This window comes from Triturus cristatus, chromosome 2_1, assembly GCF_964204655.1.
Source record: "Triturus cristatus chromosome 2_1, aTriCri1.1, whole genome shotgun sequence".
NCBI classification, from domain to species: Eukaryota; Metazoa; Chordata; class Amphibia; order Caudata; family Salamandridae; genus Triturus; species Triturus cristatus.
This window is the reverse complement of record NC_140581.1, coordinates 538,017,839-538,043,947: the sequence shown is the minus strand read 5'-3', so window position 1 is coordinate 538,043,947 and position 26,109 is coordinate 538,017,839.

The following is a 26,109-nucleotide window of genomic DNA, read 5'->3' as shown; positions in this document are numbered from 1 at the left end:
ATAAAGTACCCCCCAAAGAAACAGACTGGGTAAAAATTGATCGAACACACCAGGAAATTAAAGAGTCAGTACATGCATATTATGAGAGGCTAATACAAGCTTTTAAGCAGTTTAGCGGAGATGAGAATCTGAGTGAAAAGGATTTGAGCCATTTTGTATACAGATTTGTATATGGTTTAAGACCAGAAATTGGTGATATAATTAAACAGCATATGGTAGATTGGCAAAACAAGAAAATAGATGAAGTATTGAGACATGCAAATACTTCAGTGATGAAATTGAAGCAAAACAGTGAAAGTTAAAGGAGAAGACAATGTGGGCACAGGTAAAGGTAGCGGAGAGACAGGAAGCACAATTGGTGGAACAAGCAGGGACCAAGCCAAAATCTAATAATGGGAAGTACAAAGGGAATATTGAAGAAGATAAGAAGAAATTTCTGTGTCATAATTGCGGCAGGATAGGGCATTGGAAATCCGAGTGTAAGTTTCCTCCGAGTACTAATAATGAAAATCAATCATTGAACCCACAGGTGCAGCATGAGGTGAGTGGTCAACTGCAGCAACAGCAGCAAGTTGTTCCCCCACAAAATCAGGTGCCAAAGCTGCCTTTTCCACAGAGCAGAAACACACAGAAGTACAGTAGTGAATCGGGATTCTACAATGAAGAACAGGTAAATAAACTTCCGCGTGCTAGCGCTGTCTCGCAGTATTGGCTGCAACGTGATGAGAGTGACACAGAAGAGAGCTATTGACGGTGCCGAAGGGAGGAAGAAGAGTGCGTACTTGGCACAACTCTAGAAGTAGACCAGACAGGACCTTTTGTTGATGGGAGGGTTAATGATGAAAATATTACTTTCCTAGTGGATACTGGTGCTACTCGATCAACTGTTAGATCAGCTGATGTAAAGAATCTTCCTCTCTCGGATGAAACGATCCAAGTAGTTGGTGTGTCCAACAGGCAAATTAAGACCTATCTTACAGAACCAGTGAAAGTCAGCATAGGGAAATCTTCAGAAATGCACCGATTTGTGGTGTGTGACACCAGGCCTGTGAATTTATTAGGTAGGGACCTGTTGTGCAAAATGAATTGCACTATATTTTGAACTCCGGATGAAATAGCTTTTGAAACACCAGATGATGATGTATTGTGTAAGATGACCCTAGCTAACAGAGAAACTGAAGTTACTGAAACATATGCTGTATTCAACCCTGATGAATTACCAAAAGAACTGAGAAACTCTGTAAAAGCAGAGGTTTGGGATTTCACTGGAGAAGATGCAGGGTTAATGAGAAATGTAGATCCAGTTAAAATAACTGTAAAAGAAGGAGTAACGTATCCAAATGTTCCACAGTACAGATTGACACCTGAAATAATTGAAGGTGTAACTCCTATAATAGAGAAAATGATCAGACAAGGAATCTTGAGAGAAATAATGAGTAGTCCATGTAAATCACCGATAATGGGACTGAAAAAGCCTAATAAGAAATTCAGGATAGTGCAAGATTTGAGAAAGGTGAACAAAATTGTGGTATCATGTTGTCCCATTGTACCAAATCCATCAGTGATTTTGTATCAGATTCCCCATGTCGCACAATGGTACACAGTAATTGATCTGTGTCATGCTTTCTTTTCCATCCCATTGCACCATGACAGTCAGCAAATTTTTGCATTTCGTTTTGGTGAGCATATTTTGGCATGGTGCCGAATCTCACAGGGGTATACAGAGAGCCCCTCAATATTCAATCAGTTGTTAAAAAGATCTTTGGAGAGTCTAGAAATGCCAGAAAATTCTGTATTAGTGCAATATATTGACAACCTTTTGGTGGCGTCAAAAACACGTGAAGCCTGTGAGGTAGATACAATAGCCTTACTGAATCATTTGGCAGATGGAGGACTTAAAGTGTCACCTGCAAAACTACAGTTTTGTAAAAAGGAAGTGCAGTATCTGGGAAACAACATTGAGAAAGGACTAAGGAAAATAACAATAGACAGAATCAGAATAATAAAAGGAATGAGAGCTCCCATGACTCAAAGAGAAGTGAGAATGTTTTTGGGAATGGTAGGGTACTGCCGTCAGTGGATAGGGAACTTCTCCTTGATTGCAAAACCTTTGGTGCGATTAACGAGAAGTGATGTAAAAGATCCCCTTGAATTAAGCAGAGAAGAATTGGCAGCATTTAGACAATTGAGAGATGGTTTGTGTGAAGCACCTGCATTAGGCATGCCTGACTATGAAAAATACTTTGAGTTGTATTGCAGTGAGAGAAATGGATGTGCACTTTCTGTGTTGACCCAGAAACATGGAATATTGAGAAGACCAATTGCATATTTTTCATCAATGCTAGATCCAGTAGCTGTAGGTTTACCTGGATGTCTGAAAGCAGTGGCTGCAACAGGTCGAAGTTTAGAGCAGAGAGAGGTAATTGTGATGGCATATCCATTGAAAATGTTTGTACCCCATGATGTAGCAATTCTGCTGACAAGGAGTCGTACTCAGTATATGACACACAGTCGGCTGACTAAGTATTAAAAGGTCATATTGGGTGCAACTAATGTGAGTCTTGCATGATGTGTGAATGTGAATCCTGCGACTTTGTTGCCTGATAATGAGATTGTGGAGGTAAGAGATGAAGTTGATCATGATGCTCTGGATGTACTTGATTTTTGTACCAAACCACGACCAAACATAAAAGATGTACCTTTGCCAGAAAGTGATTTTGTGATGTTCGTTGATGGGTCATGTTTGAGAACAGATGAAGGAGTGCTGAGTGCGGCGTATGCAGTATGCACAGTCGCAGCAGTAATTGAAGCCTCATATTTGAAAGGAGTGAAATCAGCCCAGGTAGCTGAACTTGTGGCTTTGACTAGAGCATGCAAGATTGGGAAGAGTGTGAGAGTGACTGTGATAACTGACAGCCAATATGACTTTGGAGTCGTCCATGACTTTGGCCAACTATGGCTACAAAGAGGTTTCCTGACCTCGAGTGGTACTCCCATTAAGAATGCAGAAATGGTTGGAACGTTGCTTGAGGCGATACAGCTGCCTAAACAATTGGCTGTTGTAAAATGTGCTGCACATAGTCAAGGTGGTGATTACATTGCCACCGGGAACAGGTACGCCAATGATATGGCGCAGTATTGAGCACAAAATCAGAATTCGGTCAATCGGGCTAAGGAAAGAGAAATGTCTTCTTGCTCATTGATGTTCACTAACATTGTGGGAACTTGGGAAGAGTTAAAAGAATTGCAGGATGAGGCAGGAGATGAGGATATTAGACAGTGGGTAAAAGCAGGATGTGCCCCAGCATAGATCCAGTTTTTCAGTCCAGCTGTGAAGTGTGCTGGACTGAAAAACTGGATCCATGCCAGTCATACATTGAGAATTCCAAATCCAGTGGACAGCACAGGAAAAGAATACTTTGATGAATCACTGAATCAGATGACGAAGGGTCAAAGACACAAGGAAACTCTGAAAAGGGGGAAACAGAACAAAGATCAGCTTTAGTCCCCAGAAGTGTCGCACTGAGAAGAAGATTGCAGACTTCAGAATCCAGCGATTCTGGAAACGAGCAAGAAGCGCAAGGTTCCAAGAAGGAACACAGGAAGAAAAGAGGAAAGAGTACTGAAGATGCCCCAAAAGAAATACGTGAACAGGAAGTACCAGATGAGAGACTGAGAGAAATTCCACCTGAAGTAACAAATCTAAGTGAACAAGGGACAGGTACAGAGAGAGAGGGACAGATTGCGGAAGACCCCCGAGGAGGTGTAGGGAACTGCAACATCCAGTTAGGTGAAGGGACAAGTAGTCAGCAGGAAGATTGCATGCCGGAGACCCGAGGAGGGACAGAAGTAGGGAAAACAAAACAAGTGGTGGAAAAGGAAGTTGCTGAAAAGACAAAGCAAGTTGAGACAGAGTCTGAAGAGAGTGAAAACGAAATACCTGGAGGTCGAGTTCTGAGAAAGAGAGCTTGGAGGAATGAAAAGAATGACAAAGGAAGTAAAGTAAAAAGAGTTGCAAGAGATGATGTTTGGCCCAATAAAATAAGGAAACTGAGATATCGATTGACAAGAGTGAATTCACCAAGAGTTGAACAGGTGAATGAAGTGACAAGTCAAGAAAAATCAAAAGAAGACGAATTAACTGAAGACAAAGAGAGTAGAAGAACAAGGAAACCTAACCAGAAGTATAAGTCACCAGAATGGACGTACGTGGCTCTGACTGAACAGGGAGAAGAGGCAGATAGTCAAGGAAATCCAGAGGAGGCTGTACTGAAAGTGGTTGAGGATGAAATAGAATCGGATATCCTGAGAGTTCTCTTGTCCGACATTGGAGAAGAAGAAACGGAAGTTCAGGAAAATCCATATTTGGAAGACGAGAGGAGAGTGAAGAACGATGAGATGCCCAACTGAATGAGTTAAGAAAATTATTGATGAAGAAAACAAGAAATTGAAGTAAAAATAGAGACTGGTACAACCAAATAGGTGTTAGAACCTTAGGTTAGAAAACTAGTTGTGAGGTAGAAGAGGCTAAGTCAAAAGACACGGTCCATTTTAACAAGATGGCTAACATAGAAAGTAGTAAAGGTAGATGTACATTCATGAAAAGATGGTGTAAAATGTGTTGTTGTTTTACAGGATTATTAATGCTTTTATGGAGCATCCTTGCTCTTGCCATTTCCTTTAAGGCTATTATAGATACATTAGAAGGACATAGTGAGAATAAAACTAATATAGGGAAGATTCCAAAAGTAGTTCCAACTAGAATAGATAAAAATGATTTGCATAAAGACAGGTCAATACCAGATTTTTCTACTAATGTGTGTTCAAAATTATTGTATGAATATGTAAAGACAATGGACGTACGGGACTGCTACGTATGTATGCAGTTACCTGCATCTGTTTCTGAGGGAGTGACATATCATCACTTTCCAGCAACGTATGGTATAACATGTAGTGTAATAGCTAGTTTGTTTTATGAGACAGGGAAATTAGAATATTATTTTTCAGATGTAGATAACATTTTTGCGCAAGTGCCTTCTTATAATAAATTGAACAAAGTAAAGCCTGTTAAGGTATTAGGTGAATTCTTTTTGGAAACTAATGAACTAACATTAGAGTATATTTTTAGAAACAATCTGACATGCAGTTTGAAGAAGGAGGAAAAGACATTCCTAGACATGGTTGAGGAAAGAAGATTGAAAATGCAAAAGAAAGCAGCAGAAGGGAAAGTGGAGAGAACAATCTGGGATATTGAGAAAGAAAAACATTTGAAAGGAGAAGCTAGTCCAACTATAGCTTTAGATTGGCCTCAGAAAGGGAAATTTAGCATTTGAAGGAATCAAACAGCGTATGATAATTATTTTCTAGGTAATAGTGAGTGCCATGATACATATCAAATCATGGGTGGATGGGGATTCAAAGGTGGAATAGATCCAGTCTTTCCTGGATTATATTTTATTTGTGGGAACAGGGCATATTATCGTTTGCCAGACCATTGGTACGGCACATGTTACGTAGGCCTGGTCTTTCCAAAAATCTTTCATATGGATAGAGGAGAAGATGGTGTACATAGCCTAAGTAATCATTTAGCTAGGGACAAGAGAGAATCTTGGGCAGACATTGTAGGTGATATTTTTCAGGCATTGATACCAGCAGTGGGAATAACTCTGAATGCAAACAAAATTAGAAAATTGTCAACAGTAGTGGATCGCTTGTCAACAAGCACCGCTGGAGGATATTTATTGGTTAATACTGAAATGGTTGCCATGCGTGCTATGGTAATGCAAAATCGACTTGCCCTTGATATTTTATTGGCAAAAGAGGGTGGAGTCTGTGGAATGCTGAAAGTTCAACATTGTTGTACTTACATTCCTGACGAAAGCAAAGATCTGAAAACTTATATTAAGAATATTACTGAATTGCATGATGAACTTGCACCACTGGCGGTTGAAAGTGTTTGGGATAGAATTGGAAAGAAAATAGCTGCTATTAAGAATTTCTTAGTGAAAATAGGTAGTATTCCTATAGGTAAAATATTGTTTCCATTAACATGGGTAATCTGCATAGTTTTAATGATAAGATTATGTTGTATGTGCTGTAGAAACAAGAAAAATAAGAAAAGAATAAAAAGAGAAAATTCAAAAAGAAAAGATAAGAAACAAGATAGAGATTTGGAAGAGATAACATTAGAAGAATGGAAGGAGAGTATTTATAAAACTGCAAAAAGAGAAGAAATGGGTGAAACTGAATTATGATTAAGAGTAAGAAAACATTTCAAAGATTCCGTAAAGACAGAACACAATTTTGGGTGGTGTGGTGATAAAATCACCAAAGGGGGATTGCTGGAGCGGGTAATGCTAAATTTTGTATACCCACCCCATTTTGCATGTTGTTTTAATAATTAGATTAATTAATTAATTATAATCGTACTAATGGTTTGGAGTGATATGAAAATAACTAACCAACCTTATTAATGACCGAAATACACGTGGGATTTGCATCTGCATGGCCTAATTAATGTTGTGAACTAAAATCCGTACGCATACTAATGGTAGATAAATAGAACATTGCATGATATATGTTGCTTTGGTGATGTAATTGTGTTTCGTGCTTCATTTTGTAAGTATAACCCGCAATGAGTGTTGCTTTGGCTAGATAAATACACACACATATGGGTATTAGCGAGGGAATAACATTTAATTAGTAATTTCTATGTATTAATTACGTTTTGTGTTTCTTTGCTTAAGTTGTCCATTTTGACCTGCCAAAAGATGGCTGCTTGTGGTGCCTAACCCGACTGCCAACGCTGAACAAGACTTGAGTGAAGTGCGCCTGTGCTGACAACACATACACAGTGGCCTGAACCTGACCCCAGATGAACATGTACCTTTCAAGGACAGTCTGGGACGCCGTCCAAATATTCCAAACAAAGACTGTTGTGTGAACCGGAACTGGCAAGGGTCATAACCCAAAAGACACTTTTGTGATAACCCAAAAGGATGATCCCTGGTTGTCCAATCAGCGAACTCGGATGACCAAAATTTGTTACGTTTTATCATCAATTTTATTAGAAATTATGGTAGAATAGAGAGGTAATTAGAGTCGTCGGATCGCGCTTTTCGATTTCCTGATGATATGCTGACGGAGAAGACGGTGACACTGCAGGACAGCTGTTAGCCTAAATCTCTGACGGACTGAATTAATGCCCAAATTCCTGATGAACTTAACCTGTTAAATGGATGGGCATAGAATTGCAAGACTGCCAGATTTGAGATAGAGGACGATTTTAGCCAGAATAGGTAAATATGAATGGCAACTTGATCAAATGAATGATTTAATTTGCAATATTAATATAAAATTGAGTTTGAATATCTACAGAAATAAGTTGGGTTGTTTATTCATTGAAATGTGTTAATGTAAAGGTTAATTAGAGTATTAGTATTTCACTTAAACCGCAACTAGCAGATCCGTCCCGGTTATGAGGGTAATACCAAATGTGGAATCTAGGCCCTAAATGAGTATAAGAAGGGTTTGTAGGGTTGTTGCTCATTAGGGTAAAGTGGTATCTTCCTCCCTCATAATTCAGCACTTAGGAGGATAATCGCTTCTCGCACAGACTAATGGTAAGTGTATGTTGGTGTTATGGGCCCCACCAGCAAATGGATGGATAGTGTGCATGTGTGAGATCTTTTAGTCCGTGGCAGTAGGGAGGGATTTTGCACTCCGCGCTGCATCACTCTTCCAATTTTTTCCCAACTGACAACTGTCTTCCTACCTGGGTTTTGCTGTTGGCAGGTCAAACACCTCTGGCAGAGACTCTCTGCAACTACCCTAAATTTGGGATTATACCATGTCTGTCTGAAATGTCTTATCATGGCATGTTATGTTATGTTACAAGAATTTATAAAAGCGCACATATACCCGGAGGTGTCTTGGCGCTAGACCCAACAGTGACCCGCTACAACCTTGCCCCTAGTGCTGAAAGAGCCAGGTTTTTAATTGCTTTCTAAAAATGGTCAAGGAACTGGCATTCCTGAGAAAAAAGGGAAGGGAATGCCACAGTTTAGATGCACCGTAATAAAAACTGCGTCCACCCCCAATAGGCTTTGTGAATTCTAGGAACAGCCAGTATTTGTGCTCCCATAGACCTAAGCTGTCTGGTGGGTTGATACCATGTAAAATGATCCTGCAAAAAAGAAGGACCAATGCGATGTAAGGCTTTAAAAACAATGCACAAGGCTTTAAACTCGATACGCTGAGAGACGGGAAGCCAGTGAAGATTGCGGATTTCGTTAGAGACTGAGCAGTGTCTAGGGATATCCAGTATGAGACAAGCTGCTGAGTTTTGAATCATCTGGAGTTTTCGCAGGTGCTGCTTCTGAGCGTTAAGGAATAACCCATTGCAGTAGTCCAGCCTAGATGAAATAAGGCAGGAGACTACTGTTCTCTTGGTGTTATCAGGGATATAAGGAAAAATGTTCCCAATTTTTTTAATGAGGAGATGCGAAGCCGACACCACAACATTTGTGTGATGATGGAAGGTAAGTTTATCATCCATGAGCACACCCAGGTTCTTTGCCTTAACCACCGGATTGGGCGGGGAGCCCAGCTCAACGGGCCACCACAGGTCACTCCAGGGCGGCTGTATACTGCCGAAAATCAAAACTTTTGTTTTACTGGAGTTAAGCTTCAGGCAGCGTGCTGTCATCCATTTATTAATTGCACTCATGCAACATCTGAACTGCGAGGCCGGAGATTGTTGGAATTTAGAAGCTGCCACCACAATCTGGGTGTCGTCAGCAAAGGTGGTCAGGCTGAAACCAAATTCCCGAATAAGGGGCGCAAGTTCAGAAACGTATATATTGAACAATGTGGGGCTTAAAGAGCTACCCTGAGGGACACCACATGGAAGAGTGTAGGGATTTGAATTTAAGCCATCCATGGATACAGTGGACCTACGAATACTGAGAAAGGAGGCTATGAGTGCTCGTGCTGTCTCTCCTATTCCTAGCCCCTCCAGACATCTTTGCAGGAGGAGATGATCCACCGTGTCAAAAGCCGCAGAGAGATCGAGGAGCACCAGAGCTGCTGCACCTCCTGCGTCCATAACTGCTCTGATCTCCTCAGAGGCTTTGATCAGTGCCAGCTCCGTGCTATGGTCCTTGCGAAAGCCAAATTGAGTATGATCCAGCAAACCGTTTGCATTAACGAATAGTGACAATTGATTGTTCATTATTTTGTCCACTATCTTTGCTGGCAGAGGCAGTCTAGCAATGGGCCGATAGTTAGTAGGGTTGGCCACGTCAAGAGTGTGTTTTTTTAAGAGAGGCAGAAGCGATGTCTCCTTCCAGCTAATCGAGAAAACACCGGAGGAGAACATCAAATTAAAAATGTCGATGAGGTATGGACTCACCAGATTTGCCAGTTCTTGAAGGAACCTCGGGGGGCAGGGGCCTAAGGGTGAGCCCGATTTAGCTTGAAGAACATGATTTCTCACTGTGTCTATCGAGATCGGAGAGAACACAAATGGCAAGTGATTGTTGGTACCTAGACTGCTTGAGCGTGATAGTGGGCTAGAATCGCAGACCTCTCTGAATGCTTGGAAGTTGTCTAAGACCTTGGATTTAAAAACATCAGCAACATCATTACAACATTTCTGGTTGACCTTCCTGCCTGAGTTATTGGGTATAAATAGCTTGTTAATCACTGCAAACAGTTCCTTGGAGGAATTGGCAGCTGAGTCAATCTGAGAGGTGAAATATCTTTTCGTTTCAGAAATGAGAAGTTTTTTGTAGTGTGTAGTTCCATGATATACCCTAGCCATTTGTGAAAACAAGCTATCCAGCATTATTGGCTTACCATCTGGACACACCCACACTTCATCGTCTGCTCTTCTTGTGCAACCTGATTTGATGCATTGTTCCTTTTCCTTTGAGTCTGCCTCCTCCTGTAACTGTCTAACTTCATTCCATGTTTCAAAAGCAGAGAAAAACATTAGTTGGCAATTGGCAACTTCTTTTTCCAACCATCTGTTGAAAGACATTGTATGTTGAGCACAAAATTGTGCAATTTGGTCAGCGTAACGATTACCCAGTGTCACGTAATTATTTTCTAAGTTATGTGCGGTATATTTTACCACAGCAATTTCTTTTGCTAATTGCATGCTTCCAATAGTACTTTGACATTTTTCCTATTTCGGATAGGAGATCCTGAAGAAGTCAGAAATCCCCTGTGTAGCCACAATTGGCCAAAGTCGTGCACTATCCCAAAACCATATTGACTATTCGTAAATATGGTTACTTTAAATTTCCTCCCAATTTTACATGCTTTGGTTAGAGCGAACAATTTGGCTATTTGTGCAGACTTGACTCCTCTTAAACAGGAAGCTTCTAGGGTAGCTCATATCGTACATAAAGCATAGGCAGAACTCAATTCTCCATTTCCCCTCCACAAGCATGACCCATCAACACACATTACATAGTCTGACTCTTCCAAGGGGACGTCAAGAATGCCAGGCCTGGGCTTTGTACACATTTCTGTCACATCCAAACAATCATGATCAACTTCCTCTTTCACTTCTTCACAGTATGAATCAGGCAACAAATTTGCTGGATTCATCATGGTGCATCTTGTCACACTTACATTTTCAGCAGCCAATTTTACTCTTTCATACTTAGTCAGCTGACTAGGGGTCAAATGCTGAGTGCGAGTCCTTGTTAAAAGGATCTCGACTGAATGTGGCACATACACCTTGATAGGATGTCCCATCACATTCGATTCACTCTGTTACAGACTCACATAAGTAGCAGCTACTGCTTTTAAGCAGCCAGGTAATGCAGCAGCCAATGGATCCAGAGTAGCAGAAAAGTATGCTACTGGACGTCGGGACAATCCTTGTCTTTGTGTTGACATTGAAAGTGCACAACCTTTTCTTTCACAACAGAACAAAGCAAACACTTTCGTATAATCTGGCATTCCCAATGCTGGTTCTTGACACAAACAACTTTTCAGTTTTACAAATGCTTCTTCACTTTCATCATCCCATTCAATCGAATCCATCACATCCTTTCGTGTCAACCTTATCAAAGGTTTTGCAAGCAGTGAGAATCCACTGATCCATTGACGACAGTATACAACCTCCCCTAAAAACATTCACACTTCTTTCTTTGTTTTAGGCAGATTTGTCTTTCTATCTTGTGTCCTAAATATTGAACTTCGTTTTGGCAAAACTGTAATGTTTCTGGCAACACCTTGTGTCCTCCATCTGCTAAATTGTTCAGTAAAGCTATTGTGTCAATGAGACACGCTTTGCGTGTCTTTGATGCCACCAATATGTCATCAATATATTGAACCAATACCAAATTTCCTGGCATAACCAAAGTATCCAAACATTTTTTCAGAGTCTGATTAAAAATCGAGGAGCTCTCTGTGTACCCTTGAGGAACGCAGCACCATGCCATAACACGGTCTCCAAACCGGAATTCAAAAAGATATTGGCTATCCTGATGCAATGGAATTGAAAAGAATGCTTGGCACAAATCAATCACTGTGTACCAATGAGCATACCACAGTATCTGATAAAGAATCACTGCTGGATTCGGTACTACTGGACAACAGGGTACTACTATTTTATTGATTTTCGTCAAATCTTGCTCTATCCTATATTTTCCACTAGACTTTTTAAGTCCCATGATTGGCAAATTACAAGGACTGCTCAATATTTCTTATAGAATACCCTGTTCAATCATTTGATCAATTACTGGGGTAACTCCTGCTTTTACTTCAGGGCTCATTCTGTACTGTGCTGTGTTTGGATATATCGCATCTTCTTTCACCACAATTTTAATTGGGTCTACATTTGCCATTAGACCAATTCCCTTTCCTGTAAAATCCCACACATCTCACCTCACTGTGGTTTTTAATTCATCAGGCAAATCATTTTCAGTAAGAAGTGAAACATCTCATCCACTTCTGTTCCCTGTTTTGCTAGCATCATCTTAAAGGCAACGTCTTCATCAGGTGTTTGGAAAGCAACACCATCAGTTGTACAGACAATGGTACAATTCATCTTGCACAACAAGTGCCTACCTAATAAATTCACTGGACTTGAATCACATACCACAAATCGATGCATGTCTCTGAAATTACCAATATTTACTTCAATTTGTTTTATGAATGGGGTCCTTATTTGTTTATTTTAGACTCCTACAACTGGGAAAGTTTCTCCCGAGAGGGGTAGGTTTGGAATTTCTGCTGCTCTCACAGTAGAACAAGTAGTGCCAGTATCCACTAGAAATGTGATGTCATTTCCTTCAAACTTTCAATCAACAAATGGACCTGACTGATCTACCGCCAAGGATGTGCCAAGCACGCACTCTTGCACTCAGTCACTGTCATTGGGACATTTACGAATCACTCTCATTACTTTGCATCCAATATTGTTGAACCGTCTGTGTATTCTTACCACTTTCTCCACAAAATCCGGTGTTCACACTGTACCTCTGCACCTGAGTGTTCACATTGTTGGGCATAGGGGCTTGTGGTACCTGCAACTGAGGAGTAATTACCTGTTGCTGTTGTTGTTTTTTCACTACCACCTCATTCTGCATCGGTGGATTTAAAATTTGATTTACACCATTATTCTGTTGAATATTTCTACACTTGTTCTTCCAATGTCCAAACTTTCCGCATCCATGAAGAGGATATTTATTTTTTGCTTCTTCTCTACTCATTCATCCTTTTCCCTTATTTCCATTTGACACTTGACTATTCCGATTCTGCTCATTCATCTGGTTATCACTTTGAGAACCAGAAGTTGCCTCTTGGTTTTCTGCTAAATTCAGTTGTGCCGATCATTTTCTCTTTTAACTTTTTGTGTTTGGCATCAATGTCGTCAATGCAGTACTTTGCATACTTCAAAATATAATCAATTGACTTGCTTTGCCAGCAAAGCATATGCTGCTGAATCATATGACTAATTTCTGACCTTAATCCTTACACAAACCTATATACAAAATGTCCCATATCTTTATCACCAATGTTCTCGAATCCACTATACTGCTTACACACTTTCGTAGTATGCATGTACTGACTCCTTTGGTTCTTGAGTTGTTCTATCTATTTTAACCCAATCTGTTTCTTTAGGGGGAATATTCCCTTTCAGAAAGGTAATTACTTGATTATATTTCTTCATCACATCCTCTGCAGGCGCACCTGTCTTTGTGTCTCTAGGATACTCTTCAGTTGGCCAATCAACTGTAATTTTACACTCTGTCCACAAATCAGTTGGTACCACTATGTCAAACAGGCCATCCAAATCTTTCAACAAAACCTTTGAAAGCTTTACAGATCTCTCTACCTGCTTATACCATTCAATTGTTTTTCCCTCAATCTAGGGAAGTCATTTGTAAAAGATAAAATATCCTGTCTACTCCATGGAACACGAACATAGCCACCACATGAAATTTCTCTCATTTGACACATCCTTTCTACCCTTTCTACTTCTCTCAACGGGAATGTTGATGCTTCCTTTGTAGCTGCTTCCTCCCTCTTTTTTGTCCATCTACTTCCCCATTGATCTACATCAACCCATTTCTTAAAAATGTGCATTTGTTCCTTTATTTGCAATCGCCTTCCTGACGGATTCAAACTCTCTAAATCCTTTCCAGTAAATTCTGATCTATAGGGTTTTTGAAATATTTTTGACTCTTCCACATCTATTCCAATTCCAGTTCTTCATCTCCCTATGACCCTAATCTGTCTGGAATTATCGTAGCGAAAATCATTTCCTCCGAATCCACTCTCAACTTGCTTACATCTATAGTTTTTGGTTGGGGGTTTCTTCTTTTCTAATCCTTTTGCCATTCTTCTAGATCTTCAGGTGAAAATCCAGTAGAATTTCCTGTCACTGGGGTAACAGTTGTTGTTTTCCTCCTTGTATCTATGGGTGAAATTCTTTTTGGTGTTTCGGTCACAGTCTCAAGATTTGGGAGATCTTCTAACATCACTATTTCTTTTGTAACACCATTCTGTGAAACTGTCACATTTTGTGGTTTTGGTGTACCACGTTTGTCACCATACAATGGAATAACAGGACCAGTAGTTACTGGTACTGTCAATGCTTCAGCATTCAAACCTAACTGATTTATTTTCTGAATTATATCTTCTTTTGTTTTATTCAATGCATCCCTTTCCTTTTCTTGTGATGCTCGGATAAATGTTGGATCATACAGAATGTGCGGAACCAATAGAGTTCCCATCATAGGGGCAGTTGGAGTTGTATCTCTAGCACTTTCCTGATAAGGTGGAGGTCTTTTGACTAGAATATCGTCCAACAACTCATCATCAGATTCACCACAACCTATTCCTGTCACACCTATGTGTTTCGTTTTTTCCTTACATATACTCCCTTCCTGATCCTCAGGCATTAATACTGGATATAAACCCTCCGTTACCACAGCCCTTCTCCATCTTTTCATTTGATCTCCTCGGGTGTCAAATGGGTAGCTGGGTAAAAATCCTCTATTTATTCTTCTGCCTCCTCTGTATTTCTCTTGTTCAAATGCCTCAACTTCCCGTTCTTCCAAAGCCTCATACTGGGTTAACCTAGGATTTGGTTCTAACAAATTCATCCTGTTTCTCAAATTCAGAAGAATCCTTACATTAAACGTACCATGTTCTGGAAAAGCAACTTTGTGGAAGTAGGGACCCTTGCTTCTAGTCATGGTAAGGGAGTTACGCCCTTAGACAACCCCTTCTCACCCCCTTGGTAGCTTGGCACGAGCAGACAGGCTAATATCAGAGGCACAGTGTAAAGCATTTGTGCACACAGACAGTAATACAGTGAAAAGACGACAAATGAACACCACACCAGTTTAGAAAAACAAGTAATCTTTATCTAAACCAAACAAGACCAAAACAACAGAAATCCACAATACATATACCAAAATATCAGTAAAAATAGGTTATTCACACAAATTAAGCTTGTAGCAACAAATAACTCCACCTGGAGCTATTACAATGTTGTGACAGATGAAAATCCAAAGTACGGTGCCGACCACAAGGGCACAGAGTCACACAGACCAAGGAAAGATGGTGCATGGTGTCGGAGAGATGATGCTTTTTAGGCACCAGGTAGCGTCGGTTACTTACGACCACAGGGGATGTGGTGTGATGGTTCCTTGCAAAACCAGGGGAAGTGAGGCCTCGGTTCCTTACTGAGATGCATGGGAGGTGAGGCGTTGGTTCCTTACTATAGTTGGGGAGGTGAGGCCTCGGTCCCTTATGATGGTGCAGTGTTGATGGAGTCAGCAAGCCACCCACGTCCAGTATCGGCTCTGCAATGATGAAGCACCGATGTCGATGAGGTCAGGGCTGTTGTGCAAATAGGGGTGGTGCGCCATGAGCGTCACAAGCAGTGCCCTTGGCTCTGGTGCAGGCAGTGGCCTCGGTGATGGTATCTGAGTGGATACTGTGCAGCATCTGCAGGCATCGAGCTGTGGGGCAAGTCAGGGCAGTCCATCGTGCTCTTCACAAGCAGTGCCCACGGCTTTGTTGCAGGTCGCGATGTCGCGCGCCGGCGTTAGTGTGGCAATTTCCCTGTGTGGCAGCTGAAACTGCAGTACCAGATGCAGGAGGACAGAGGAAATGAAGTCTTTGTGTCCCTGAGGCTTCAGAACAGGAGTCAAGCTCTACACCAACCCCCTTGGAGATCATCTTTAAGCAGCATACACAGCATACAGCAACGCCCTTGTCCTCTCCTTTGCAGGTTGAGCACTGCAGGCCAACCCCAGACAGCACACAGCAAAGGGGCAGTACTTCACCTTCAGTTTTCCCAGCTCTTCTCCTTGGCAGAAGTTACTCTTGAGTCCAAAAGTATTCTACAGTTCTGGGGTCTAGGCCCCAATATTTATACAGCTCTTCTTTTGTTCTCTGGTGGGAGAGAGTCCCTTTGCTCAGTCCAAACCAGTTCCACCCTCTCTGGTCCAGCTTCCAGCAGGAGGTGGAGACAGCATTCTGTAAAGCAGACCGGCTTCATTCATGTGCAAGGAAATCTCCTCCCACCACTCTAAATACAGCCCAAGTCTATTCAGCCCAGCTCTGTCTCATCCAGTGTTAGAGAGTGGCTTTACCTTTTACTACATAAACTGGCATGGAAATGTGCTGTCTGAAATAAAAAGACATACAGGAATTGAACAACCAAACAATAAATGTCAATGACACATCATTAATCAAAAAAAGAACAGCATGCAATCTAGCAAGTAACCAGTGTCATTGACTAAGAGCAAAAACATGGAATCTAAGTATAAAAAAAGAGCAATGCAACAAAAGAGAGAGAGAGAGAGATGAATATCAAAATACAATGAAGTGTTATGACCTTTATCAAAAAATGCTAAATGAAATGGTTAACCGGGAGCACCTCTGTCATGAAAATAGCAGACTGTGAGAGGTGTTCAATGAGTAACTTAGCGTGTAGAACTTTTATACACTTTTAATAAGGAACCGTTGACCGCAAGATCTAACTTTAGCAGGTGTTTGACCGCAGAACATAAGAAAAGCTGAACATTTTTATTGAAAACAATTTGCATCACTTGGAAGCTTTAAGGTGGAAGCTCCTTATAAGGCTATTGTTTATTTTAATCCATGTCGCTGTCTTAGTTTCCAAAGATAGCAAAACATCAGGTGAGAAGCTACGGAAAGTCCCGGTTGGCCTCCACTCCTAATCTTACCCCATCTTTTTCTTCTAGATGACAGATGCATCCTGTTATTGCCACATCTTCTTGATGTTCAGAAAGATATACACACAGAGGACAGGGGCTCGGAGACTTGTTCATCAGAAAGAGAGTGACCTGAGATCATTGCCCTTCATAGGAAAGTTACATCTGAGGTTACAGAAGGGCATGAGGCCTACTGCCTCTGTAGACGCTTGAGGCAGTGTGGAGAATGTTAGCACAACCCTGTCTATGGGATGGCAGGGACATTTGAGACTCTCATGCTTCAGATGTGGACAGAATGAGACTGGGGCACTATATGGTAGAAGTAGACCCTGCTTCATTCCCTCCTCTTGTTCATTCTTGAACAAAACTCTTACAGTGTACTTTGCAGGCCCTCCTCCCAGTTGGGGTATCCAAAGGGTGTCATTCCCATGGGAAGATTTAGCTCTCCTTAACTCTCAAATACTCTCCTTCAGGTATATCAACGAGGGATGTATAGGATGCCAGTGTAGGTGATGGTGTGTTTACATTTAAAAAAAACAGTTGATGGACAGAATGCAGAACAATGTCATACATTCACCCCAGTACAGAGATCTGGGCCTAAATCCATCATTTTTTTGCTCACCATGCCGTTCCAGTTTGAACCCAGCCATATGCAAATCAGTCTTGACCCTGTGGCTCATGGGAACAGTCCAGCCCGAACAGCCAAGCCAGGTCCTCCCTGGACTGGAAACAAGCATCCTAGGACCGGTTTCGGGGTTTCACCCCTCTTCAGCCAGGATAGCTTGATTCCAGTGGCATGGAGAGCAAGGGGCCCACGTCTGGGCATATACCCTTCCCACTCGGGGTGACAAATGCAAAAAAACAGTTGATGGACAGAATGCAGAACAATGTCATACATTCACCCCAGTACAGAGATCTGGGCCTAAATCCATCATTTTTTTGCTCACCATGCCGTTCCAGTTTGAACCCAGCCATATGCAAATCACTCTTGACCCAGTGCCTCATGGGAACAGTCCAGCCCGAACTGCCAAGCCAGGTCCTCCCTGGACTGGAAACAAGCATCCTAGGACAGGTTATGGGGTTTCACCCCTCTTCAGCCAGGATAGCTTGATTCCAGTGGCATGGAGAGCAAAGGACCCACGTCTGGGCATACCCTTCCCACTCGGGGTGACAAATGCAAAAAAACAGTTGATGGACAGAATGCAGAACAATGTCATAAATTCACCCCAGTACAGAGATCTGGGCCTAAATCCATCATTTACTGGGGGTGAGTGCTTGCAATGTTCAACACTCCGTCCATCATTTCCTTTGGTTTTTGTTTTGTTCGCCATAAGTTGGCAGGGTATGCTCAGACGTGAGTCCCTTGCTCACTTTGCCACTGGATTCAAGCAAGCCTGGCTGAAGACGGCTGAAATGCCAGAAACCGGTCTAGGAAGCTTGTTTCCGGTCGAGGGAAGACATGGCTTGGCAGTTCGGGCTGGACTGTTCCCATGAGGCACAGGGTCAGACTGATTTGCATATGGCCATGTCTGAACTGGGGTGGCAGAGTGGGCTAAAGAACAGTGATGGATTACACCCAGATCAGTTGACTCGGGGTGAGTGCTTGCAATGTTCAACACTCCGTCCATCATTTCCTTTGGTTTTGCTTTGTTCGCCATAAGTTGGCAGGGTATGCTCAAATGTGAGTCCCTTGCTCACTTTGCCACTGGATTCAAGCAAGCCAGGCTGAAGACGGCTGAAATGCCAGAAACCGGTCTAGGAAGCTTGTTTCGGGTCCAGGGAAGATATGGCTTGGCAGTTGGGGCTGGACTGTTCCCATGAGGCACAGGGTCAGACTGATTTGCATATGACCTTGTCTGAACTGGGGTGGCAGAGTGGGCTAAAGAACGGAGATGGATTAAACCCAGATCAGTTGACTGGGGGTGAGTGCTTGCAATGTTCAACACTCCGTCCATCATTTCCTTTGGTTTTTGCTGTATTTACATTTAAGCCATCTCTCAGTTACTATCTACTAGAGGTGAGTTGGGGGCTATTGGCCTGCCACTGGGTAATGGTATTGGGCTGCAGTCATTGTGGTCCTGGCATTGTGTATTCTCAACTTCTAGAAGCGCTAAGTTATCCCCATTCCCTGTTCCAGCCTTCTTCTTGTGTATAGGCTTTCTGAAAGTTCCCTGTTCCTACATAATTCATACCTACTAATTTATTACTAGTATTTTTAGCACAATCAAAGAAAATCTGTGCGGCAGCTATCCTGGATGAAGAGGGGTGAAACCCCAAAACCGGTCATAGGATGCTTGTTTGTGGTCCAGGGAGGACCTGGCTTGGCAGTTCGGGCTGGGCTGGTCCCATGAGGCATAGGGTCAAGACTGATTTGCATATGGCCAGGTCTAAACTGGGGTGGCATAGTGAGCAAAAGAATGATGGATTTAACCCAGATATCTTGACTGGGGGTGAATGTTTTGATTTGTTCTGCATTCCGTCCATCAATTGTATGTCTTTTGCTTTCTCGCCCTAAGTGCACCGGGTATGCCCAGACGTGGGTCCCGGGCTCACTGTGCCATTGAAATCAAGCTATCCTGGCTGAAGATGGGTGAAACTCTGAAACCTGTCCTAGGATGCTTGTTTCCGGTCCCGGGAGGACCAGGCTTGGCAGTTCGGGCTGGGCTGTTCCCATGAGGCACAGGGTCAAGACTGATTTGCATATGGCCAGGTCTAAGCTGCGGTGGCAAGGTGAGCAAAAGAATGATGGATTTAACCCAGATCTCTTGACTGGGGGGGAATGTTTTGATTTGTTCTGCATTCTATCCATCAATTATATGTCTTTTGCTTTCTTGCCCTAAGTGCACCGGGTATGCCCAGACGTGGGTCCCGGGCTCACTGTGCCACTGGAATCAAGCTATCCTGGCTGAAGAGGGGTGAAACCCCAAAACCGGTCCTAGGATGCTTGTTTCCAGTGCAGGGAAGACCTGGCTGGCAGTTCGGGCTGGTCTGTTCCCATGAGGCACAGGGTCAAGACTGATTTGCATATGACCAGATCTAAGCTGGGGTGGCATGGTGAGCAAAAGAATGATGGATTTAACCCAGATCTCTTGACTGAGTGTGAATGTTTTGATTTGTTCTGCATTCCGTCCATCAATTGTGTGTCTTTTGCATTCTCTTCCCTAATTGCACCGGATATGCCCAGATGTGGGTCCCAGGCTTACTCTGCCACTGGAATCAAGCTATCCTGACTGAAGAGGGGTGAAACCCCGAAACCAGTCCTAGTATGCTTGTTTTTGGTCCAGGGAGGACCTGGCTTGGCAGATCAGGCTGGATTGTTCCCATGAGGCACAGGGTCAAGACTGATTTGCATATGGCCAGGTCTAAGCTGGGGTGGAATGGTGAGCAAAAGAATGATGGATTTAACCCAGATCTCTTGACTGGGGGGGAATGTTTTGATTTGTTCTGCATTCTATCCATCAATTATATGTCTTTTGCTTTCTTGCCCTAAGTGCACCGGGTATGCCCAGACGTGGGTCCCGGGCTCACTGTGCCACTGGAATCAAGCTATCCTGGCTGAAGAGGGGTGAAACCCCAAAACCGGTCCTAGGATGCTTGTTTCCAGTGCAGGGAAGACCTGGCTGGCAGTTCGGGCTGGTCTGTTCCCATGAGGCACAGGGTCAAGACTGATTTGCATATGACCAGATCTAAGCTGGGGTGGCATGGTGAGCAAAAGAATGATGGATTTAACCCAGATCTCTTGACTGAGTGTGAATGTTTTGATTTGTTCTGCATTCCGTCCATCAATTGTGTGTCTTTTGCATTCTCTTCCCTAATTGCACCGGATATGCCCAGATGTGGGTCCCAGGCTTACTCTGCCACTGGAATCAAGCTATCCTGACTGAAGAGGGGTGAAACCCCGAAACCAGTCCTAGTATGCTTGTTTTTGGTCCAGGGAGGACCTGGCTTGGCAGATCAGGCTGGATTGTTCCCATGAGGCACAGGGTCAAGACTGATTTGCATATGGCCAGGTCTAAGCTGGGGTGGAATGGTGAGCAAAAGAATGATGGATTTAACCCAGATCTCTTGACTGGGGGGGAATGTTTTGATTTGTTCTGCATTCTATCCATCAATTATATGTCTTTTGCTTTCTCGCCCTAAGTGCGCCAGGTATGCCCAGATGTGGGTCCTGGGCTCACTGTGCCACTGGAATCAAGCTATCCTGGCTGCAGAGGGGTGAAACCCCGAAACCGGTCCTAGGATGCTTGTTTCCGGTTTAGGGAGGACCTGGCTTGGCAGTTCGGGCTGGACTGTTCCCATGAGGCACAGGGTCAAGACTGATTTGCATATGGCCAGGTCTAAACTGGGGTGGCATAGTGAGCAAAAGAATGATGGATTTAACCCAGATCTCTTGACTGGGGGTGAATGTTTTGATTTGTTCTGCATTCCGTCCACCAATTGTGTGTCTTTTGCTTTCTCGCCCTAAGTACACCAGTTATGCCCAGATGAGGGTTCTGGGCTCACTGTGCCACTGGAATCAAGCTATCCTGGCTGAAGAGGGGTAAAACCCCGAAACCGGTCCTAGGATGCTTGTTTCCGGACTAGGGAGGACCTGGCTTGGCAGTTCGGGCTGGACTGTTCCCATGAGGCACAGGGTCAAGACTGATTTGTATATGGCCAGGTCTAAACTGGGGTGGCATAGTGAGCAAAAGAATGATGGATTTAACCCAGATCTCTTGACTGGGGGGGAATGTTTTGATTTGTTCTGCATTCCGTCCACCATTTGTGTGTCTTTTGCTTTCTCGCCCTAAGTGCGCCAGTAATGCCCAGATGTGGGTCCTGGGCTCACTGTGCCACTGGAATCAAGCTATCCTGGCTGAAGAGTGGTGAAACCCCGAAACTGGTCCTAGGATGCTTGTTTCCGATCTAGGGAAGACCTGGCTTGGCAGTTCGGGCTGCACTGTTCCCATGAGGCACAGGGTCAAGACTGAATTGCATATGGCCAGGTCTAAACTGGGGTGGCATATTGAGCAAAAGAATGATGGATTTTACCCAGATCTCTTGACTGGGGGTGAATGTTTTGATTTGTTCTGCATTCCGTCCACCAATTGTGTGTCTAAAGTTTTTAGAATGGCAGACAACCAAGAACGCATCCAGTCAAAGTTCAACCAATCAGTGGCTGTGTATGCTATGGCACCTCCTTCAGCAATCATTTTCTTTTCTATGTTGTTCAAGTTCTCGATGGCCTTGGTGATGGAGCCATTGTCTTCATTATTGGCAATGTGCAGCACAAACTCCCAATCAAAGTTATACCCTCCTCTTTATATTTCAGAGTTAGCGTACATTCGCCTTGATCTGGAACACCTCAAAGATGGTGTTGAAAAAAGAACTGGACCTTGTGTAATAGGCTGAACTCCTGGGGTATGTCTTTGAAGGCTGTCCACCCATAATACTCAGCATACAAACTATGGAGCAAGGTAACATAGCCAGTCATTGGATGGGCATAGACATGGGAGATATTGGCTGTAGGGACACACATGGAGACTTTGTGCATTGTTCCAGTGAGCAAAGGCTGCTCCATGGAAGAGGCAGTTGAGATAGAGACGTTCTCTTAGGTTGGAGGTGCATGTCCAAATTATAGATGGTGCTGTTGCATCCAGAGTTGTGCCCAACAGGTACTGTTTAATTTCCTCATAAACACAGAAGAGGTGACTTTAGTTTGAAAGCTTTTTTTAAGTTTGAACACTTTCACCTCATCCCAAGTGTACCTTCCAGACTATCCCATCTTCATTTGTTCAAATAGACATAGAGCAGTTCTGTTTTGGCATGGGCATGGTAGAGTGTGAGGTAAAGAGCCAGTACAGTCTTAGGGTGATCTTTTTTTATAAACTGATTCTTCCTAACAAAGGCTGAACTCAGGTCAACATCAGGAACTCCTATCTTGAGCATCTTTGTTACCTCCCTCCCCCTCTATTCTGGAATTGTCAGTGATAACCTCGTGCATTATCGGGTGTGGTCCCATACTGTGGATTTTACGAACAGTTCAGAAATGTTGGCCTCAATAATCTGAACTTGCCCATGCATTCTATAGAGGAACAGGTGAAGAAGACATTTACAGTGTGTGGTGGTACTTGCCTGGGAAAAGCAATCTATCTGCGCTTACTGCATGTGAAATGTATAAGCACACATAACAGTATTAATTAGTCATCTGCCTCCCTACTATTGTCATCTGGCATTACCACATATTATCATGGAGAGAATCACTGATGCTATGCTGCCAGGCCAATGGGGTATCCCTACGATAATGGGACAACTTAGAGAGACACATTGTAACATTAGTAGTACCATCACAGGCAATTGAGGTATTCAAATGTGTTGCGTTTTTAAATGTGCTGCTACTACTGCTACAAGTGTCAGCAGGTGAAGGGGAAAATAAAATAATACGTGGACAACTTCTACCTTTTGAGGAATACAAGTCTTCTGAGCCAAGCAATAAGAAAGAAAAGCAAACTAATTAAATATTGCTAGTGCCACTCCGACAAAAGGATAAATACAGAAAACAAAGCAATATATCTTGTTATGAGAATCTTTTGCGCTGCTGGTGTTGCGGCTGTATTCGTAGATTACAAAATCCATTACATTCTTTCTCTCAGATAGTCAATGGGAACAAGTTGCACTCCTCTTGTTCATTGTACAGTACTGAAGTGGTGCAGGGTCGGCACTGCTGTCTCTCCGGTGTATCCATGTTCTTCAGCTGTTGGCGAAGAGCCTTTGAATGTAAATGGTTTTTCCGCCGATGGAAACCTTCCGGACAAAGATATGTGTTCCGGGAGGGATAAGTAGAAGATCAGGATCGATGGGGCCCTTCTCCTTCCACTTGGATATCTGAGTAGAAAGAAACTGCTCCGAGCATGTTAACTCATACAGAAACTCATATATTTCAGCTTTCATAATTTCAGAGGAACTTTCAGTATCAGTTTTAGGTTTAGTCGCTGGAACTGATACATTTAATAATTGTTCAGTGACAAGCATATGGGTTGTTAGGTGGTGGTCAGAACTTGGAATATTCCTGAGTAAAAACAGGGTAATCAGTAGGCAACAAAGCCATTTTCTGAAATGATTTTTTTTTCCTCAATTGTGGCACTTATCTTGCGTATTTTATTTTTAAGCAGACTATTCAGGCGTTGCTAAAATTGTCTGCTGCTTTAGCATCACAGTGGACATGTGGTCCAGTTTTAATCCAAACATGTGTGAAAATGTAGCTGGTCTAATGCTACTTGTAGTACGACCTGTGGCATGCCATGTTTTCCTGATACAGTCTGCCTATAGATAAAATCTAAGGGATCTAGATGTACTCCCATCTTTTTTTAATTTTTTTATATTCACACCTGACCCACCCGTCGTCCCAAATGTGTTATCTACTCCTCACCAAACATTCTCTGCCTATGACCTGTGGCTAGGTGTGAAACAGTAGTTGTGCAATCGTGCAGGTATAATATTCAGAAATAAAAACACAAATGCACTGGTGGAATTCCTAACAAGACATGAGGAGGTAGAAACGTGAACATTGAGCATTTGTATGCAAACATCTTGAAAGCAGGAAACCTAGTACACTGTGTAGGGATGAAGGGAATAACCCCCCCAAAAAATCTCCAGTGTGCAAAACCTCAAAACATCAATAAACTCCAAACGAGAAAGAAGAACCAATTGTATTGTACGATAATTGATCCCAACAGAAAGGCACATCTTACGAATCTCTGTCCCAGTAACAAAATTGGGAAACAAAAACTCATAGTGATCTAACTGTAAAACATTTTCAACCACCCCTAATGTCTGCACCTGTAGTCTAAAAGGCATTTTTAAATCTACACACATTGTATTCTCAAAATATTGCAATACTGAGCATCGCTACTCAATGCATATTGTCCTTCTACATTGAAATACACTTTATATTACCACATATTATTCATTTTTATATATTTCCTAGCACAGGGATTTGTATGGAGGAAGTCTGTGTGGTGACTGTCCGTGGGAAACTATTCCTACGGATCACTGTTCGCTGTACCATGTATCGTATGCTGCACAGAGCTGCACATGTCCCACAACTATTCCCTCCCTCCTGCCACACAGCTGGACTCATTGTGCTCCTGTGTTAGGAATGCCTCTAATGTGAATTAATAAAGGGATCTCCCCACCACATCTCTTGGACAAGATCCTGACCTGCCGTATTTTGCCATCCTTCATGGTCATAGTCTTCAAAATGCGTCGCAGTAGGATATGTATATATATATATCCATGTACAGTGAACTGACTTTATTTTCAATCAGTAGTGATGCTAGTGGTATTTCACATAATGACTTAGGGCCATATGTAGATAATTTATATTTACCGATTCATAAATACCGAATTTTACCGATTCAGTATTTTTGAATCAGTAAATAGAATGTAGGTAAACATTCAGTAATTATTACCGAATCGGTAATCTTCGGTATTACTGATTCGGTATTTACCAAATTGGTAATAATGCATCCCTTCCAATTCATTCCTATGGGCCTGGAGTCCCATAGGAATGTATGGGATGCCATTCAATCAATCAATCAATCAAATACTTTATTCGACAACTTAATGTCATAAAAGTTAACAATTCGATCAATCATATATTACAATTAAAAATTAGATAGTACAGGATATCATCTACCAACTCATGGTGAATTACTAAACAAATAAAAATAAAAATTTCAAGATAAAAACATACAAACAGTATTAGGGAGCAAAACTACCATAACTTTTTCTATAGTTCATCTTGTAAGGTTAATGCTTTTCTGGGCATATATAAAAGTGCGAAGTGCAAGTAAATTAGGAAACAAAATTTCACGTTACCTTACCCAAGATACATAAAGTGCATAGTGCATAGTGCAAAAGACGCATACGGAATAAAGTGCAAACATATCAATCAAAGCAATCGTAGGGTATGCCGAAGGTAACCCCACGAGCAAAAGTGCGTCAAAGAAGAAACTATGTGCAAATAAGCCAGGCTCAGAAGTTTGGGTTGATCTGCTAAATACTCTATACATTATTATATTTGTAAAAAGATCCTTCAGTCAAACATACAAATACGCAGAACTATATTTACATTATATCATTTAAAAGTCTAATCAATCAGAATTCGGGAGTCTATTTTTTTTTTCTTTTTGGACCGTGTAGCTACGACCAAAAAGCAAGCAATGTTAAAAATATCCCATGGTGAACTTAATGACAGGAGGTAAAGTAGTGCTGGTCTAACCTGCAGAAAACCCTTGCCTTTCAGAATTGGAATTAAATACTTTTTCCGAAAAGTAGAATAAAAAGGACAAAACATCATAAAGTGAAGGGTATTCTGGGTAGAAAAATTGTCACACTTACAGGGGGTTGAATA